Genomic DNA, 21,394 nt, shown 5'->3' with positions numbered 1-21,394 from the left:
AGCACTCCCCTCCTCCCCCACTTGAATGCAGAGAAATATCAGCCTGGGAAGAGCCAAAGAGAGGCTTAGGACACTGGCGAGGAGGGGACTGGTCCACTAGACAATGGGGAGTCCCTTCACATGAGGCCAGCTTTGATGTGGGGGTAAAGCAGGGGAATCCAGACGCCTCTTGTCAGAGGTTGAACTCCAGACTTGGAATCCCAGGACTCTGGTTCTATGTCGACTCCCACGTTAGTCCACCCACAGGGAAACCCTGGAACTGAATGGGCTGCTGTGATAACTGGCCCTGGAGACACATTTGTCTGCAGATGTGTTGCATAATGTAAACAACTTTGATCCAGTATTTATAGAATGAGAGAGTCACATATTTATGGCTTCTTTAGGAGAAAAAAAAAATCAGAAGATACTGCTGAACTGCACTTTCAAGGCAAAATGGACTGCCGTTCAGACCGAGTAAAGGCAGGCAGCCGAGGGCTATTGATCTTGCCCTTGAACTGCTGCTTCCTTGGGGAGACATTTCTCAATATGCCCTTTGCCACCAAAAGCGATTCCCCCACACTCAACCTCCTGGCTCCCATTGCCATTTGAACTTGCAGCCCCGGATCCTAGGTACCCAGATTAGCAAAGATAGTTTCAGTTGTCAGGGACAGAAAATAAACTCACCTAATTGAAACAAAAATAAGAGGGAGAGAACACCTGGGTAGCTACAGAAGCCCAGGAAGGATTTCAGGAATCACAGTGGCCATGCAGCCTTGCCAGGACCCTGCAGCTCTCTGTTCTGCTTGTCTCTGCGCATCTTTGCACATTGTGCTCCTTCTCTTTCATCAGCAATGCCTTTGCCACATGGTGAGGAGCATGGCCACTAGAAGTCCCAGTTTAGAAATTGTGGCAGAAAAAAAAAGCTTCCTTTCTCCACTTCTGAAAATCAATCCCAGGGAAGGACACTGGCCTCACTTGGGTCATGTGACTTAGAGCTGCTGGATGGTTTCTTTTTAAATCCAACGCTTAAGTAGCTGGTCACTGGGCTAAGCAGGTCACAAATATTAACTTATTTAATCCTTATTTCTAAAAAAAACCTATGAGTTTGGTCCCATTATTACTGCTATTGCAAATGAAGAAACTGAGGCACAGATAAGTTGAGTGACCTTCCCAAGGCCACATAACTATTAACCGGTGGATCTGGAATTTGAACCCAGGTGGTCTGGCCCCAGAATCCATTTCTATACCCCAGGCTATGGCTGTGCCCTCCTGCCATGGTTGTGCAGGTTTGCACCACGTAACTCGAGGGGAGCAAGCCCTGGACTTACACAGAGCATGACCTGCAGAGGCAGCATGGAGGGCCAGCAGGTGCCACCCACTGGGCCAGTCCCTCTTGTCAGGGTGGATGGCAGACTGCTGGTGGCTCACGCCTGGTAGGTGTGGGAGGTGGGTACATGACTGATAGCTCCACCTGTCCCACATCTGCTGGGGAAGAGTGGTTGCCAGAGAAAGAAACCCAGGCACACATTGGCAACATGTGACCACCTCATGAGCATCTTGGGTCACCATGGCTATAGCATCCATCTGTCTTCCTATTCCCTAAAGGTGTCTGAGATCTGAAGTCGTCTCTGGGAAAGGTAATGTGGCTCAGGGTCTCTTAAGGGAAAAAATTACATATATAGTTAACTAAATAATATAAGAAAAACAAATAGCTCAATGTCAATAACACAAAAAAAAGGCTTAAAAGAAAAATCTCAGAATCACTGTTTGTACACTCTGACCCTTTTTAACTCTACTTTGTAGTTCAGAGACCCCTAAAGTTACCTAACCTTTCTGAATATGTTTCTTCAGCTGTGAAAGTCAGGGGATAAAGCCTATCTTCCAGGGCTGTTAGCATTTGGTGAGATAAGTAACCTCTGACATGGCTCATGGCACATGAAAGACTGTAGCCACTAAAGTGCTGATTTTCACTCTGCCTGTCTGGCAAATGTCATTCAGAACCGCCTGCTCTCACTTTCGACCATCTCTAATGTGTTGCTCTGAGGATTACACAGCCACCTCTTTTAATTTAGCCTTGGTTTGTCAGGATAAACCACAAGCCCCACTCCCTGTCAAGGAGGCTTGCAAAGGCAGAGAGAGGGTTGTATGCTGAGTAGGGGGGAGGCAGACTGGGGGGACTTGGTGCAAGTGACTGAAGGGAAATCAAGTGTTCTCACAATGAAACTTAAGGGCAGGACATGAGATGATATGAGAAGGAACAGGAAGGGGGTGGGGGATGCAACTTCAAACTAGGTAAAATTCTATGACTGGTTACCATCATCACATTTAGAGTTAAAGGTAACTTAGAGATCAACCAGGTGAGTGGTTATATAACTTTTTCTACAAAATGAAATCTCATGTAGAATAAAATCTGCAAAATAAATAAAGGCAAGCTGCACTGGCTAAAGTGAGGGTAGGAGCTTGGGGAGCAGTGAGCTTGGCCTCTCTGTTGCCCTCCACACAGGGCTCCTAGGAGCAAAGTTTGAAAACCAGATCTGAGTCAATACAGGAGTCCAGCGACACCACAGATACCCACTCTGCTTGCATTCCACAAATGAATTATGTGTGTTTTATACATAGTGTCTCAAAACAGAAACCATTTTATTTGCTCTTGATCCTGTGGGTCAGCCACTCGGGCTGAGCTCTGTGGGACCTTCCTGGGGTACCTATGCAGCTGCCGTTGTCTAGAGGCTTGAGTGGGGCTGGATGGCCCCAGATGCAAGCACACACACGTGTGGTAGTCAGTGCTGGCTGCCGGCGGGCCTTCTCTGTGGCCTCTCATCTGGGAGAGCTATGCTGAGCCTCCTCGCATGTTGTGCTGAGTTCTCAGAGGGCATGAAGAGATGCTTAATAGTTCTTGAGAAGTGAGCTTGGGAGCCACATAACAGCACTCTTGTTACACTCTACTGGTTCAAAGCAAGTCACAGGACCAGCTCAGATTCAAATTCAAGGGGTGGAGAAGTAGACTTATGATGGGAGAAATGTCAGAGTCACATCGAAAAGAGTTATTTATACAGGAATGGGAGGAATTTTTGGCACTTTCTGCCATCTATCACAGCTCCTCATTTTCTATAACCTTCTTTCAAAAAACTTGGCATGTGTCTGGTATACAAAGATGACAACTTATAGTACGTGTGGGGGAATGTGGCAAACCCAGCTGATTCCCTGCTCATTATTCATTCTCCATGTCTGTCTTATTTACAGAACTTCAGTTCTTTTTTTGAGAGTGGCAGTATGCCCAGTTAGAAATATCGCCTTCTCAGATTCCCTAATAGTTGAGGTGACAACGTGACCCAATTCTGGCCAATGAAGGAAACGGAAAGTCTCCCAGGTGGGGCCTCCCAGAGAGCTGTTGCTTTCCTGATAAGAAGAAGCAGGATGTGTGGCACTGGCTTTTTGCCTTTTTCCATTCTCCCTCTCAGTCTCATTCCTGCCAGGGTCCCATATCCCACTCAGGGGTGGAGCAGCCATCTTGAATCCATGAGGATGTTGATAAGGATGGCAGAACAGAAGCACCGAAGAAGCCTGATCTCCAATGGCATCATGGGACTCTGCTCTGGTCTGAGCGCCCTACCTCTGAACTTCTTGTTGCCTGAGAAGATAAACCCTACTTGGTTAAGTTACAGTTAGAGCTGTGGTTTCTGCTACAAAAACAGGAAGCAAGGACGAGATGAGCCAAAGGAGGGCAGAGGGCTGACTGTGCAGGGCCATGACCACTGGGAAGACGCCGTAGTTGCTGAGAACACTGAAATGAGTTTCTGTCTTTGTTATATGCCTGTGCGTTTATGTTTATTTGGATGTACACAAATCTAGATAAATGTGCGTTTGGGTATAGGGGCAATGTTTGCATGTAAGGAAATGCTATAGTTGTAGCAAAACTTAAAATCAAATTGGAGTCCAGATTTTGAAAGGCTGAAATAATAAGTTGAAAGTAGAAAGAGAAGTTCAATAATGATGACTATAAACCCTTGTAGTTAGATTTTTTTAAAAGGTGTCAGGATGGGGGAGCTTAGTTTCACAGCCTAGGGTTTTGCGTTGACTGCAAAGGCTTAGAATGAGCTCACAGAGGGAGCCAGGAGTTCCAAAATCTCTGGCTCATCCTTTGACTGTGATGATTATCTAGGATCCAGAACACACAGAGTAAACGTCCCTCAGCCTCTGCATGGTCAGAGCACTAGGAGTGACCACCGAGTCCATCCCAGGGCTGGTGAATGGAGCCCAGCCAGGGGAACACCAGGCTGCTGTCCTGGAATCTGGGAAAGTTTAACTTGGACAAGAGAAGACATGGAGAGGCCTGATACAATAACAACCATAGTAATTCATCTATCACTGTGTACAAACCACACCTAAAACTGTCTCAAACCAACAATAATCATTCATTGGCTCACCATTCTGCAATCTGGGCTGGGGAGATTTTCTCTGCCCTGTGTGGTGGAGTGCTGTGGGCTGGGCTCACTGGTACGTGCGCTGCCAGCTGGCAGTCCGCCTGGGGCTGGAGGAGCTGGATGCCCACAACGTCCGTGACACAGGGCTTTGCCTGCGTGTCCATCACCTCAGCTGGGAGGCTGGGAATGGCTGTAGACTGTATGCACCTCTCTGCTAGTGCTTCCATCTCCTTCTCCACATGGCCCCTCATCCTCCAGGAGGCTAGCGCTGGCATCATGGCCTCCCAGGACAGCAGGACAGTGAAAGTGGATGCTGCAAGGCTCTTCATGCCCAGGACTAGAATTTTTGTCACATTCTACTGGGCCAAGCAAGTCATAAGACCAGCCCAGACATAATGTGGAAAGGGACCACACAGAAGTGAATTTAGGAGTGTGATTCATTAGGAACTATTTTGCAGCAGTCTTTCAAGATCACTAATATCTATTTTTCTATAGTCCAGTTCACAGAGGACATTTGCTTGCACTGTCTTATTCAATCCTTACAACTAAGTTGAGATATGGTCAAGGATATAACAAAAATTAACAAACAAAAAGCCTGAATTTATAACATTTGCCACTTTCCATGGTGTGACTACTCCTACTGTGGCTCATCTGAAGTGACCAACATGAGATCACTGCATGCCAAGGTGAGAGGAGATGCAGTCCATAGCTGGCCCCAGCACACCACCGTATGCGGTGGGGATAATCTCCAGTCAGATACTGAAGAGATACGGGACTTCCTCATGATCACGCACAGCCAACAGTGGAAGATCTGGGACTCAACCCAGATGCAAATTGTATGCTTTGGTTATGACACCACCCTGCCCCACAGCAATTTTCTTCAGACATCTGAAGGGCTTCTGTGGAGAACAGCTGCCGTCTAGGGTGCCCCAGAAGACAACATAAGAGTCAATGCGGGTAAGTTTCAGAGAGGCAGATTTCAGTGTAAGAAAGTCAGTATGAGAATGGATTCTGCAATAATACAGTCATCCTCAGAGGATGAATTACTTTGTACCATAGTGTTGTCCCTATCATAAAGTATCTTTCAGAGGCCAGACCTTGAATATTTCTGAATTAGGGGAAAGATTGAACTACATAACCTCTAAGACCCTATCTATCTCTTAGATTCTGGTTGTAAGGATGTTTTGAATTCCCAAACCTAGAATCACTTGATGTCCTTTTGAGACCAAAGAAGGCAAGAGAAGGGAAGAGAAGAGGAGAGAATAAAGAGAAAGAAAAGGTGAGTATTAAATCCTGGCTGGAGCTTGGCCAGAAGTCCCAGTCCAGTCTGGGAGAGCTAAGTCTCCAGAATATACTCAGGTCCGGGAAATGGTTCTTCACAGCAGTAGCTCTGGTCCAAGTGACAGAGCCCTATGACTCATGATATGGAAGCACGACTTACATTTTATCTAAAGTCAATTCAAATGTCAGCAGACAGCCTCAGACCTTATGTCTGAAATGTTAGGAAGTGCTCAGTGTAGTGTAACTGATATCACCTGGTTGTTTAGATAAGGCTCTTTCTTTCCAATTGGTCTACTTTAATTTTTCTCAGAAGGAAACCTTGCTGTGAATTTAGCATTTAGTCTCTTTGGGTCAACCAGAGCCCAACTGCTCCTCCCCTGGTTGTGCTGCACCAGCCCTGCAAGAGTACAGACCTGCTTGAGGGGCTGGCAGTCTTGGGCACATCCCCCTCAGCCCTCGGGGCTTCCTGAGGCACTTTAAGTTTCTGGTTTTATTATGAGAACCGCAAAACTGGAAGCTTTCCCAAAGGAACAGCTCAAAACCTGAGCAGTAAATCTCAGCGTTTGGGAATAAACTGGCCAGGATGTTTCCTGGGATGACTCAGGCGTCGCCCACTGTGCCAAAGGATGACGCGGGGAGTCATAAAGCCTGGGAGCTTCCGGGGAGCGGCGCAAGACAGGTGCCGAAGCAGATAACTCATCTCTGAGAATAAGTCTCTCCACTCGAAAGTTACAGAAGTCCATGTCTCCGTGGTTCTGAGAGCTGCTCCCTCAGGCAAGTAGACCGAGGGGAGCTGGGTCCTGCGCTCTCAGGCGGCAGCTCCCCCGAGCAGACCAGCCCCAGAAAGACATCCCAGGATGCTCGCACACCAAGGCTCCCAGGTGCCCCCTGAGCAGCGTGCTCCCCGAAGTCTAGCGGATCCATCACCCGTGAGAGGAGCGGCCTGGAATCGCTGGGCAGGACGTCAAATGGGAAGCGATGATGGTCCCAGCAGGCACTCCTCTGGAGGCAGGTGCTGGGGTGGCTGTACTCCACTCAGAAAAAGTTAGTGAGGAACTCTTGCTGATTTACACACAAACCCGCACCAGCTCTGGAAACCAGGGGACCCCTTTCCCTAGGCTTGGTGTAACCTTGGTTATCTCTGTTTTGCTCTTGCACAGAAATAGGTCTAAAGACCTCAGGGAAACAGGGCATAAGCTGTTAAATGAGAGCTCCTCTTCTTATTTCCTCACTTGGCAAATGCTAAGACTTGGGTGTCTGCTGATCCTGGAACTGCAGGACACCCCGGGCCTGGGGCCTGGGCTTGGGGCCGGCTCAGGGCTCCGGTGCTGGGGCTACCTCAGGAGACCCAAGTTCCTTTCTCTCCCTACTCCTTTCCTTCTTCACTCCTCTCCTCACCAACCTCAATTTCCTAGAATTACAGACTTTAGGGGATCTAAAGTTCATGCTAATTTGAACACCTGACTTTACAGGAAAGGCCCAGAGATAAGAAGCAGAGATGCTGACTTTTGAAGGACACTCAACCACTTAATCAAAGAGTTGCTCATTAGCCAGTTCAAACCACTAACCTTTTCAGTGCATGACCCTCTTCCCCACTTCCCTCTCCCAGTGGTAACCAGCCTCCCAGGTGGCTCCTAAGATGCCTGTCTCCTGGCATCCATACCCTTGCATAGTCCTCTCTCCCATTGTATCAAGTTGGTCTATGTGACTGACAGAACACAGGAGGTGTGGTGGTACGACACTCCTGAGATCAGGTTATAAAAGACCGTGGCTTCTGCCTCTGGATCTTACTTGCTCTCTTGTTCTCTTGGATTAGTTGCTCTGGAGAAAACCAGCTACCACATCCTGAGGCACTCATACAGGCTGTGAGAGGGTCATGCTGTAAGGGACTCGGCCAACAGTAAAGCCTGCTGAAACCACATGACTGAGCTTGCAAGCAGAGCCCGCCCCGCTGAGCCTTCAGATGACTGCAGCCCTGGCAAAGAGCTTAACTGCAACCTCGGGAGGGACTGTGAGTCAGAATTGCCATCTGAGCCACACCCAGGTTACTGACTCACAGAACCTGTGAGATGAAAAATGTTTTTTGTTTTAAGCTATTAAGTTTAAGAGTAATTTGTTACACAGGAGTAGATTAAAAACACGGGTTTTACTTGGAGGGAAAAAAAAGAGGTAGAGAGATGAAGGCAAATTCCAGGGCTCCAGTCAATGAGGCCTTGTCCTATGCCACTTTAGGAGAGGAGACTGTGGCAGATTAGAAAAAAAGGAAGCTTCCCTGGAGGCCTGGGGCAACAGCCTCATTAGCACAGGACTAAGGGTCTTTCCTTGTCTAAACGAAAGAATTCCAGTTGGTGGGCTGCTAGAAGGTACCAGCCAACCACATAGATGCATAATGTGTAGCCCTTACAAAGGTTTAGAAAGAGAGTTCCTCATTGATGGCTATTCTGTAATTTAAGGGTGTGCTCTCAAGCTAAAGGTAATTTCCTGCGATTCTGACACCCCAGTTGGGATGGAGTTTCCATGTGATGTTTTCAGAAGCCTCCACAAAGGCAGAGCCACACTCAGTATGTCCTCCGCACCCCTAGTCACTCCCGCAGTGGACCAGCCCAGCCCTGGCTGCCATATACACACCTCCAGAGAACAAGCTCTCTGAAAGGGGCCCAAGCAAAAAGCTTCCTACTAATGCACACACTTGATAGATTATGGTCACAACTGCTTTTTCTGACAGACTTACTCATTGGAGGGTCAAAACTACTGGGTCCTCAGACAACAGGCTCTATCCTACATGCTGAAAATGAGCTCTGTCTTGTTTTCTCTCCAGAAAACTTATAGCATAATAGGTGCTTTGTGGTGCCCAGCATTTGTTTCCTAAAATATAACGAAACTAGGTTAATGCTTTTTTTTTTGCCCTTGAAGTGTAGATTGAGAGCCTCTGGGAAACTTCTTAACTTATTTTACAGATCCATCAAGAATGTAGCTGTTGCCTTCCTTTCAGAAGCGATTTCCGTTGACTAGCCTAGAGAGAGGTGAACCGGAGGGGTGGGGGTCCCCCTGGCAGTCTCAGGTCAGTGACAGAGGGTGAGCGCGGCCTGGTGCTCGCTCCACAGCACCGCGCTGCCCTCCTGTGCAAAACGAGGCCTTTGGGAGAGCAGGGGGAGGGCCGGAGGTGCTTCCTCGACCTACTGTATCCGAGCCCCTGGCCTCGTCTCTCCCACTGTTCTTTGGCCCCTGAAAGGAGACTAGGACGTCCAGGAAGAAAATGAAGAAGTCGGAGCCAGCAGTCGTTTCTGCCCCTAGGAACAACGGGTGCAGCTGTGCTCCTCCCGAGACAACGACCGCTCTCAAGGGGGATTAAATGAAACTGTGCCCACGCTGCTACCTTCACAAGAGCCTCACCCTGGGAACTTCCGCATTTACTCTTTTGGAATATTAAAGATCTGGGAAGACCATTCCAGGCAAAGAGAGATTCCATAGAAAAAGCAGGGCACGGCCAGTTCTTGGGTGACTTCTCCAAGGGAGAGAGAAAATGCAGATCTGTGCTTTAGGGATTTCCTCCAACCCAAGGCAGCAGAGTGATGCAGCTGGAAGGTCTTCGTTTTCTTCCCTTTTCTTCTTTCTGTCCATCCAGTATTGCTTTCTCTCTTTAAATGTGCTGTATTCCATTCCTCACAACCTTGTTCACAGAAGAGTTTCCAAAAATTACTGACCCGCTCTGCCCCCTCTGCTCATGCCTCTCCAATCTCTATCTCCAGCCCAGACAGCAATCCCAAGTGCCTACCAGAAATCACTAGACCCCAGGATACATTTCCGGGTCTCAGATTTGGCTTTTTAAAATAGGGTTAATGTCTAGTTATGAAGAGGGATAAATAGTACAAGTGAAGAACTACCAGCAGAACAAGAAGGGACATAGATGCTTAGTAGCAGCAAGTCCTCACTCTGCCTCACAAATGCCCCAGGAGCTCAAAGCAGCCTCAGCCTAGACTGTATGATGAGACAGGAGAATGAGCAGATGAGCCTTTGGATGTCCTTTGTCCCTCTTCCCCCATCCCTTCTGCTTTCCAAGCCCCCAGGTGGAAACAAGTGGTGGGGACAGGGGCAGAAGAGACTGCATATGGTTTTTTCGTGTGTGTGTTCGTGCATACACTATAATTGTTCAATAAAGGCTTAGTTGCGGTCTGGAAAGACTGTGCACCACTTTTAGCACCCATCTAGACACTGATTTTCTGCCAAGAAAAGGAGAAAAAATAGATTGAAAGATAATGAGTTAGATAGATGATAGATAGATAGATAGATAGATAGATAGATAGATAGATAGATAGATAGATAAATAGATATAGACAGATTCACAGGCAGACCTTGCCAGTTAGCATCAGCCCTTTGCTCTTGGGAAGTGTCCTTGTTTAACATGAGTCCCAGGAGGTGCACAGACAGGACCCCTTCTGCAGGACTTGACCCCACTCGGTATGCCACTGGTTGTTTGCCTCCAGGTGGAGAGAGGACTCCCTGGGGCCCTCGGTTAAGTGGAATGTCCAAGAGAGACTCCAGCTGTTCTCAGCGTCTTCATATCCCGAAGTGAAGCAGCAGGGAAACCATGCGAGAGCAGCGGCTGTCTGCAAACTCCTGCCAGCTGGCACTACCGCGACCTCATATTAGTTTGCTAGGGCTGCCCTAATGAAGGTCCACAAACTGTGGCTTAAGCAACAGAAATTTCTTGTCTTGCAATTCTGGAAGCTAGAAGTGTGAGATAAAGGCATCCCCAGGACTGGGTTCCTCGGTGGCTGTGAGGGAGAACCTTCCCCAAGCCTCTCCCCAGCTTCTGGGACTTTACGGACAATCTTCAGCATACCTCACTTTGTAGGAACATCAGCCCCTCTCTACCTTCATGTATCCAAATTTCCCCTTTTTATAAGGTCACAGATACATTGGATAAGGGCCCACCCTAAGGACCTTGTTTTAACTCGATTACCTCTATAGAAGCCCTGTCTTCCCATGAGGTCACCTTCTGAGCACTGAGGACTAGGGCTTCACTGTATTTTTGTTGTTGTGGGGGATGGTGCACAATTCAGTTCACACCAGGCCTCATCTCATCTGGCCCAGTGTGCTGAGGTCTGAGTTTCATAACCAAACACACTGACCTTCTTGTTTTCAGTCTTGACCTCCTGAACTCAGTCAGGGGCTGGGGAAACAGACAAACTCATGCCTATACAGCTTAAAAAGCCCAATTTGGGGAGGTTCCATTAAACAGCTCCCATCATTTTTGTGGTCTATCTAAATTAGAGCAGATTCTCAACTTTGTCTGATTATTCAAACTTTTCATACCTCCTTGGGAAGGGCAAGGAGGAGTGTGAAAGGCTGGCTGTCCCCCCAGACTTTGTGTCATTCTCTGCATCAGGGCTCTGACCAGGCAGCTCTGCAGGGAAGGTAGTGGGAGCTCAAGAACCTTTGGGCTGGGGCCTGTCATCCATAGAGGCAGAAACACGGGTCAGGCCTAGCCTGGATGTGGGAGTAAGGAAAGAGGGGAGGTGCAGGGGGAAGGGGAGGGCAAGGAGGCCAGGGAAGGAATGAAAGGGCTGGGAGAAGAGATACTATTATTATTATTATTATTACAGAATAGGGAATACAAAATAGGGAATTTGTGGGTAGTAGAGATAAATGATCTTGTCATTAGGCTGAAAGGAAGTTCTGTGTAATGGCTGGGATTATATTTGGCTTTGCATAATAGAAAATCCCAAAATAATAGAGGCTTTGTAAAGGCTGATCTTTATTTTTCTCTCACATAAAAGAAATCTGAGGATAGGCAATCTAGGGCTGGTAGGGCAGTTGTGTGATTTCCAGGGAACTTCATATACTGCTCCCCTAAGCTTAGCATGTCTCCTCATGGCCCCTAATAACTGCTTAGCCTCCAGCCATCATATCCAGGTACCAGGTAGCAGAAAAGAGGCTTCTCTGAGACCCCCCCAACACATTACTTCTGCCTACATTTCAGTGGCCAGCACTTAGTAAGATGGCCAAGTAATCTTTTCTCTGGGTAGCTGTGTACCTAGCAAAAACAGGGGATTTGTTATTAAGAACAGAAGAATGAATGTTGGAAGGCAAGCAGTGGTCTCCACCACCACATTGCATGTGAACGAAAGACAGTTACTATCTAAATTTGCAAGCTCAATCTTGCGAAGACAATGTTTCTGAAGCATAAATTTTTTGTGTCTGGAGGATCTCATACTCCACTGGATTTGAACCATCCCTCAGGTCTCAGCTTCTATCTCAGTTCCTCCAGGAACCGTTCTGGGTCCCTCAGCCTGAATTAGCCTCCCTATCTTATGCTCCCCTGGTGTCTTATGCTTCTCTGTCAAACACTTTGTACCCTAGTCATTATTCAATTATTTGTACAAGGCCTGCCTGCCCTGTAAAGGAGACTGTGTGCTTCATGAAGGAGGGACTCTGCCTTGCTCACCATTATCTCCGTAGTTGATACAGGGGAGGAAAACCTTCCTCTTACCCTTTTAGGCTCTCTAGCTGAACCTAAGAATTAAACTGACACAAGACAGATTCAGGAGAAAAGCATACAAGTTTTATTTCATATTTTTAAGTGTACACAAGAGTCTTCAAAAATGAAATCATTAGGCCCAAAAGTTCATATGACTTTTAAACAAAGGACAATACACTGTGGGGGATGTGACAAGACACAGGGGCTCAGCCTAGGGTAAGTAAATGTGGGCCCATGACTAGGAAATACATGGGGGAAACTGATGGGAGCCAAGTGTTATTTTAGTAGGTTTGGCCCGTTTGGGCATCTTCTCTCCGTCTCTGGTGAGGAGAATGCCCTGTTCTTCCTGGCGTGTAGAAGGGCACCTTTCTCAGGGGCAATTTTATGACCTGCTTTTAGGTAGAAAGGGGCAAGTCAGAGACTTTCCTGCATCTGCTGTTTCTCATGTGACGTCAGCTCAAAATAATAAAAGTGGGATATTTTTGGATGGTATGTTCTGAACCCCTCTGTAGATCCTCAGTAAAAATTTGTTAACTGACTTGGAGTGATTAGAGTACTAGAGAGGCCCCAGATTCAAGGCTCTTTCCAGTGAGACTTTTCTTTAAGGTGCTTCCCTGGCCGAGCCTGGGACAAAATTGGATTCTCCTGTGCCCACACCTGCAGGGATCTGGGCAGCCCCGCACCCATGCTGATGTACGGGAGGCACGTGGGCTGGGGCTGTCAGGCCGGCGTCTCTCAGGAGGACTCCCAGACAAACTCCACTTTACAAGACCAGCTCTAGCCAGAAGCACACCCAGGAGTGCTGGAGAACAGAAACCACAGCTGTGTGGGTGAGTTTTAAATCTGAAAATGCAACCGGCTGCCCAATGTTTGGGGAAGAAAAGTAGGTCACCGTTTTCCCCTGTGCAACGTCATCCCTAAAGGGGAAGGAAAAGCTGTGTGATTGCTGGCGTCACAGGCTTGTGGGTAAATTCAGTCATGCTCAGCTTTATGACAACTACCTGCCCACCCCTGTCATTTTCAAGACTCCCTAAAAATCTAGAAAAGGTCAGTCTGGGCTGTTCAGCCTTTAGGTCTTGGATAGAGAATCTTCTTGAGGCCAGCTTTTTAAGAAAGAATCTATTTTAGCACCACCCCAGCCACAGGGCAGGACCCAGAATCCATTCAGAGTAGCTCCCAAACCCTCCATTTTAAACTTGTCCGATTAAAGGAGGAGCATTCTGTTCTCTGGCATGGATGGGATCACAGGGTTTTAAAGGAGAGAGTGAGCTGCTGGAGCCCCGGGAGGGTGCTAAGAGGCCTTGGAGGTGAAGCGGTGCCAGACTCTGATGGGAAGTGCCCCCCAGCCCCAGGAGAGAGGAGCCCAAGAGAAAGGAAGACTCTTCTCCAATTTAGCAGACAAAAAAAAAAAAAATCTCCCCCCTGCCCCCTGTCCTTCCACATTCACCATTATGATATTTAGTCATAACCATCTGGGAAAATTTCAACCACTTCTTCTGACTGAGAAGCTGAAAATGATGTTCCCCTTGGTAGGCTTCGGGGACTTTTGGAGGCACGGCCAAGAGAAGATCAGGTGCTAGAGCTGTCGCCTTCTGATTTGCAACAACCAATCATTAAATATTCAAGAATTTTGTGAATCAGTTGTTAAACCACTGGTAATTTGAAATCTGCACTGGTGGGAGTATTTATACTGTGGAAACTGGCAAATACTACAAATGAGGGTTTTTTTCTTTTTCTTTTTTTTCCACGGAGAGCTGATTTACCAGCACAAACTGCATTGCTCTCTGCAATGAGGAGAGTGAGAACCACAGGCTGAGCAGAGCTAAGGGTGCTTGGGGCTTTCCTGCACATCTCTGTCATGTCATCTGTCACTGTGCCTTGTACCTTTCCTTGGGGTCAGTGTTGTCTCTGTGGAAACACCTGTGGATCTCACTCCTGCCTCACCGGGGTATGTGAAGAAGTTTATTTTCACGTACTACTCTGCTAAAGCACTCAGAGAGCACCACTTCCAGGAGCAGGGGGCCCATATCCTTGCAGAAAGAGGAGAGAAGGGAAAGCTGGGGAGGCTCCTTTAATGGCGACAAGTCAACAGTAAAGCAGATAGTGGTCACCTGATAACCAAAGATTGGCTTCCTTCAAATCCCCTGATAGAATCAGCAGCCCAAACTTGTTGATTAAAGCCCCAGTGACATTTCTTATGTAAGTGGATCCCTGTGCTTCCGATTTCATTTTCAAAAGGTTGAAAAGGAAACAAATTATTTTCATGAAAGGGATAATAAACTTGACCAGGATTGGTATAGAGGAAGGCTGTAAAATTGACTGTACTGGCCAACTGGGGAAGGGGGTACTTGCAGAAACCCAAATTTCTAGGACCTTCTCAGAGAAATTTAGATTCTGGAGCTAGACAGAGGAGGCCAAGAACCAGCCTCTATGACAGCCCTATTCTCACCCCATCATTCTGCTGCTGGCAGCCTGGGACTACACCTTGAGAAACTGGGCTGCAGAGGGTCCTCAGGAGGCATTTTTTAGAAGGTGGACTGACCCCCAAGTAGGACCCTCCTCAGAGACCAGGCCCGGCCCTGCTAGGTTGTCAAGAGTCACCCACTGAGATCTGTGGGCCCAGCATTGTCCTGGGAGTTATGGGCCCATGAAACACTAAAGAGCATCCCATTTCTGTGGGTGAGGGCTGGGGCGGAGCCTGGGGAGGTAGTCCCAAGGCTCTCGAGGAGCGGCTGAGATGCTGTTGAGGACCCGGCCACCTCCAAGAGAAGTGGGAATGGCCCAGGTCTGAGCCTCCATCTGGCCCTGCACTGGCAGCCCCGCGGCTCTAGGAGAGCCAAGAGGAGCCTGGGGAAGCCCTGGGAGGTGGCCTTCATGCATCAGGGGCCAGCCCTCCAAGCTCCTGTCCACCCACAGCAGCTGCCCCCTGTAGCCAGAACCCCCTGGCCATGCCCACTGCAGGGAAGCCACCCCATCCAGCACCCCACGCTGAGAATCTCAGGATGGCAGTGAACTTCTGTATCTTAGAATTGGTGCGAGGAAGTCCTTCCCCCACGGGCTCAGGGAACCTTCTAGAAACCACCAAAAGCCACCAGAAATCTGTTTTCCTTGTGGAAAGCACCTCTTGAGAGTTTACATTTATAACAACTGGCAAAACTCATTTCCAAGAACCCAAACTGACTTACAAAGATGAAGTGGAAAGGGGCTTTGGCATCCCGCAGGTGGGTTCACTCTGGAGAGAACCTACTGATGCACAGTGGTCCCCCCTCCAGCACCCCCAGATGCCATACCCAGGAAGACATCCCACTCCCTATTCAGATGGCCAGCCCTCCCAGAGGGCATCGTGGTAACAGAGAGAAAAAAAGATGTCAAGCTTCACCTCTGCCCATTGTATCCTGTGTCGTTTGAGGAGAATTCTACTACAGCCCTTTCTTGGCTGTGCTCTTTGTATTTATTTCTAAGCCACTTCCTCTTTCTATTTCTAGATCCTAAACCAGGATTACAGTTGGTGTGATTCACTCACCAAGAGGCCCAGCTATTAATCTCCCCTCAGAGACCATGGCTGCCTCTCAGGACGGATGAGAGGGTGCAACCTGAAAGGATAAGGCATCGATTCATTCTTCAGAAAACGCAAGAACCATCCTAGCTTTGGGAAGGCTGCATGCCTAGGACCAGAAGTTTGGCCTGGAAAGTCTGTGACTTGCTCAGTTTGCATTCCTCTGCTGTGCTGATGCCCAGGCCCTCAGTTCCCCAGAGGGAATGAACAAGGACACTTTTTGAAGACTTTCTGCAAATACCTCACTGGAAACCTTACTTTTCCAGGGGCCAGGCTTGCCAGACAATCGTCAAGCAACAGTTGGCCTCCCTTGAGGAAGATATGAACAAGAAGCCATTCAAAAGCATTATCTTATAGAAACTAAATTTCAAAACAAGCAGGAAACCACAGCTCAGGCATGAGCTGTGTTCAGCAACCTGGGTTCACACAAAGACAGACAAGAATAGGCTTTGCACAATCCTATCACCTCCCGTTTATGATTTCTAAGCAGTTTATTTATCCTGATTGCATTGGGGGAAGATTATGCTGGTGGAACGCTGAGCACTAAGGACAAGGCACCAGATGATTTGATCGAGATCAAGTCAGCATTGAGTTGCTATTTTTGACTCCCAATTTCATTTTCTGCCCTTTCTTCTGTGAAAATGTAAGCTGGAACACACCTGAGACAGCACAGAAAATGCAGAGCTTCAATCTTTTCCTTTGTCTCTGAAGGAGCCATGCATTCAGAGGTGTGCCGGGGCTGGGGGCTTGGGGCAGAGTCCCTGCAAGGGTCACCTGTGTCGCGGACTCCTGCATATCACATCTTCTTCTGCAGCAGGGAAGGGAAGGAGAGCAGGAAGAACAGGCAGAGGAAAGCCCAGAAACTCAGGCCAGCCTAGGAGACAGCAGCGAGGACTGCTGTTCTGAAACAGCCAGGAATGCAGAATCCTGGCTCCACAGAGGTATGGTCCCTATCTCAGGGAGATTAACTCCAAGAGAGAAACAGGTATTCTGAGTCTAGTCATGCAGAGAAGCAACAACACCACATGCAGATCAACAGAAAACACAAAAAATGTCATCTTCTTAATTATTGAGTGTGTTGGGAAAAAGGAATTCTCATACCCTGTTGATAGGAAATAAACTGGAAAAACTTTGTCGGTTGACAACTTAGTAATGTATGTTTGAGGCACAGACAATGCTCTGTGTTCACCAAACTGTTTTCTTTCTGGACACACAAGATGACTACATTTCTCAGACTCCCTTGCAGTTAGAAGTGGTCATGTGACTGAGCTCTGGACAATTGGAAGGTAGGCAGAGGTGATGTGGGTCACTTCCAAGCCTGGCCCTAAAGCCAGTGGTGCAATTCTCCATTCCCTCTTTCTCTTTTCTCTTTCTCTTTCTCCCTTTGCTTATCATCTGAAATCAGAGGATTCAGTGGAAAACTCCAGTGTTCTGGCCAATGGGAAGTAATCATATGAACAAATCCTGGTTCCAGATGACTGTGCAGAGTTCCTTCCACCCCCAACCAGGTAATCTACATTGAACTATTAACATTAGAGAAAAATAAATCTTTATTGTGTTAGGACCTGAGATTTGGGGGTGCTTGTTACAACATTTAGCCTGTCCTAATTGATGTAGAATCAAAATCCTTAAAAATGTCCATTAAGCTTTGACCTAGCAATTACATTCTTTGGAACATATCTTAGGGAAATAATTAAGAATAGTCACTATAGTATAGCAAAAAACAATTGTAAACAATATTAATATCTAATAGTAGAAGATTTATTAAATAATACAACTCTTCAATGAAAATTGGACAATGTCATTGAAATGTACTTATTGACATAAAAAACTTTCATGATATAGTGGTAGCTGAAAAAGAGCAAGTAACAAAACAACATGGTATACCCTGAAAACTATAAGACACTCAAGAGAAATTAAAGAGGACACTAACAAATGGAAACTCATCCCATGCTCCTGGCTAGGAAAAATTAATATTATCAAAATGGCCATCCTAACCAAAGCCATATACAGATTTGATGCAATCCCTATCAAATTACCAACAGCATTCTTCAATGAACTGGAACAAATAGTTCAAAAATTCATATGGAAACACCAAAGACCCCGAATAGCCAAAGCAATCCTGAGAAAGAAGAATAAAGTGGGGGAGATCTTGCTTTCCAACTTCAAGCTCTACTACAAAGCCACAGTAATCAAGACAATTTGGTACTGGCACAAGAACAGAGCCACAGACCAATGGAAAAGAGTAGAGACTCCAAACATTAACCCAAATATATATGGTCAACTAATATTCGATAAAAGGGGCCATGAACATACAATGGGGAAATGACAGTCTCTTCAACAGATGGTGCTGGCAAAACTGGACAGCTACATGTAAGAGAATGAAACTGGATCACTGTCTAACCCCATACACAAAAGTAAATTTGAAATGGATCAAAGACCTGAATGTAAGTCATGAAACCATAAAACTCTCAGATAAAAACATAGGCAAAAATCTCTTAGGCATAAACATGAGTGACTTCTTCATGAACACATCTCCCCGGGCAAGGGAAACAAAAGCAAAAATGAACAAGTGGGACTATATCAAGTTGAAAAGCTTCTGTACAGCAAAGGACACCATCAACAGAACAACAAGGTATCCTACATTATGGGAGAATATATTCATAAATGACAGATCTGATAAAGGGTTGACATCCAAAATATATAAAAGAGCTCACACACCTCAACAAACAAAAAGCAAATAATCCAATTAAAAAATGGGCAGAGGAGCTGAATAGACAGTTCTCTAAAGAAGAAATTCAGATGGCCAACAGGTACATGAAAAGATGCTCCACATTGCTAATTATAAGGATATTCAAATTAAAACGACAATGAGATATCACCTCACACCAGTAAGGATCGCCACCATCCAAAAGACAAACAACAACAAATGTTGGCAAGGTTGTGGAGAAAGGGGAACCTTCCTACACTGCTGGTGGGAATGTAAATTAGTTCAACCATTGTGGAAAGCAGTATGGAGGTTCCTCAAAATGCTCAAAATAGAAATACCATTTGATCCAGGAATTCCACTTCTAGGAATTTACCCTAAGAATGCAGCAGCCCAGTTTGAAAAAGACAGATGCACACCTATGTTTATTGCAGCACTATTTGCAATAGCCAAGAAATGGAAGCAACCTAAGTATCCATCAGTAGATGAATGGATAAAGAAGATGTGGTACATATACACAATGGAATATTATTCAGCCATAAGAAGAAAACAAATCCTACCATTTGCAGCAACATGGGTGGAGCTAGAGGGTATTATGCTCAGTGAAATAAGCCAGGCAGAGAAAGACAAGAACCAAATGATTTCACTCATATATGGAGTATAAGAACAAAGAAAAACTGAAGGAACAAAACAGCAGCAGAATGGACTAACAGTTACCAAAAGGAAAGGGACTGGGGAGGATGGATGGGAAGGGAGGGATAAGGGTGGGAAAAAGAAAGGGGGCATTACGATTAGCATGTATAATGTGTGTGGGGGGCACAGGACACAGGTACAACACAGAGAAGACAAGTAGTGACTCTACAGCATCTTACTATGGGGATGGACAGTGACTGTAATGGGGTTTGTAGGGAGGGACTTGGTGAAGGGGGGGGCCTAGTAAACATAATGTTCTTCATGTAAATGTAGATTAATGATACCAAAATAAAAATTAAAAAAGAAATAAAATTTTAAAAAACCAACATGGTAGTTGTGAGCCTCTAACCATTTATACATATATGTATATGCATAAAAAAAGGTCTGGAAACATATCAAAATAATAGTGATTATTTCTGATAATAGGATTACAGGTGGCTTTTTAAAAAATTGACTCTGCAGTTTATGATTTTCTACAATAAGTATGTATTTCTTGAATTCAAAAATGTTTTTCTAAGTAGCCTGCAGGAATTGGGTAGTTCTCCTCTGAAGTTGAGGGCTGGCCTTGCTCTCTCTGGGTATAAGTGCATTGGGTGCAAAGGAAACCCAGGTCCCTTGGATTATCTACTGGTCAGGAGCTAAAACTCCACCATTCATAAGGTCAAATATCTATTTGATCTTCTCCACAGGGAGCAGCTCTCAAGTTACTCACGTAGCTTCCAGTCTCAGTTCCACCAACAAACTGCCCTGGCTTGGAAGAAAGAAGTATTTTTTCCATCACAGTGTTCTCCAGGCCTTCCTTGGAGAGTTGATGGGCCTCAGAACTCTATCCTTTTTGAGACCTAATTTGGATGATTTTGGAAAACTGTGGCCACAGATCTCCCTCCTCCAAGACTAGCTGAGTGATACAGACGGTGCCTGTGCTGCAGACAGGAGGGCAGGAAATTACACCCTAACTATAGGTCTTCATTCAGAAACCCAACAGCCTCACCACAAAATAAACTTGAGAGCCCTGAAGCGTCAGAACACTGACTTACAAGATCAAAGAGCAATCTTGCAATCTCTCCAAGTGAACTTTAAACAAAAAACAATCCTGCAGGGTTTTGTTTTGGCCTTCCAACCATGTGACCAGGCCAGACTTAAGCCTGATAGTTCTTCCAAATTACTCCCTGCCCTTTTCAATAGACCCTTGCACAGAGAAGTAGCCACTGAGGTTTCCTGTTGAGAAAAGTTATTCGTGTTCTGTGAGGGGACCACGTATTAACAGAACTCATGTGTAAGTTTTGCATGTAGTAGGACAAAGCTACTTTAGTCGAACTTTAAGTGTTTTTGGCAAAGCACATGTCCCCAAGATGAAGACACATAAGGAAGGAGCTTATATTTGACATGAGCTCCTGATGTATTGCATCATGAAAAAGGGTTAGTGGAACAAATGGAGGCCAAAGCCTGAGGACTTGAGAGAACCTACCAGAAAACCTTAGTGGTTCCTTTCCATTCCTCTCCACAGCTCAGATCCTGCCTGCCCTTTAAGGCCCATCCAAATAAACTATCCAAAAAAGCCTCCAGTCAAGTCAGCCCACACCAGCGTTTTTCCTATTTCCAAACCCTTCTACGGAGGAAAGGTTGTATCATGGGATATATCACCTGGGCTCTGTGGGCTCTGAGTGGATACTTCCTGGACCAATGCAGTCACATTTACATTAGTGCCCAGCTTAGGACTGCTAAGGGTTCCCACCCACTCAGTGGCTCAGCCCCTTGAAGATTCCTCTTTCCCCAAGTATTGGGAATGCAGTGAAGAGCCGTGGCTAAGCACAAGGCCATTGGAGCTGGAGTTCTGTGAGATCCTGAGCAAGTTCTCAGCTTTCTCTGAGTCTTAAGTTTCCTCTGTATCTAGTTCCTCATTTGTAAACTGGTCTTAATACTTGTGGTGAGAATTAAATGACAGAATTCTTGTAGGGCACTTCACACCAAAAAAACTTAGTGGTTTCATTTTTCAAAGTGGCCTTCAGATTCTTCGACCCATTTCCCATCAAGAGGTCGTGCTCTGTGTCACCTCTCCTTGAATCTAACCTCTGAAACTGCCTGACCAGTAAGTAGAACAGAGGTAAGAGATGCCACACCAGTTTCTGGCTCCAAGCTTTCAGACGCTGTCAGCTTCCAGGTCCTGCCTTGCTCTGCAACCTAGACACACTGCAAGGGAACCTGGTCACACAGAGAGATATGTTCCGGCAGAAAGCCTCAGCTAGGTATAAGCCAACAGTCAGCATAAAGGG

General features: G+C 46.4%; 1 long non-coding RNA gene across 4 annotated transcripts; it reads left to right on the top strand.

Moving 5' to 3' along the window:
• The first annotated feature begins 4,523 nt into the window (after positions 1-4,523).
• Positions 4,524-19,440, top strand: LOC108396351 (uncharacterized). Of its 4 annotated transcripts, XR_012120527.1 has the most exons (6): positions 4,524-5,360; positions 5,606-5,682; positions 7,501-7,695; positions 8,642-8,707; positions 12,829-12,995; positions 15,651-19,440. It is a non-coding gene; the product is annotated as an uncharacterized lncRNA (long non-coding RNA). The 4 variants fall into 4 exon arrangements; XR_012120528.1 differs by lacking the exons at positions 8,642-8,707; positions 15,651-19,440 and adding an exon at positions 13,699-15,636 and having other exon boundaries at positions 4,528-5,360; XR_005060678.2 differs by lacking the exon at positions 8,642-8,707 and having other exon boundaries at positions 4,532-5,360.
• The last annotated feature ends 1,954 nt before the right edge of the window (positions 19,441-21,394 follow it).

The sequence above is a fragment of the Manis javanica genome, chromosome 8 (assembly GCF_040802235.1).
Source record: "Manis javanica isolate MJ-LG chromosome 8, MJ_LKY, whole genome shotgun sequence".
Lineage (NCBI taxonomy): Eukaryota > Metazoa > Chordata > Mammalia > Pholidota > Manidae > Manis > Manis javanica.
This window is presented reverse-complemented; position numbering and strand designations above follow the sequence as displayed.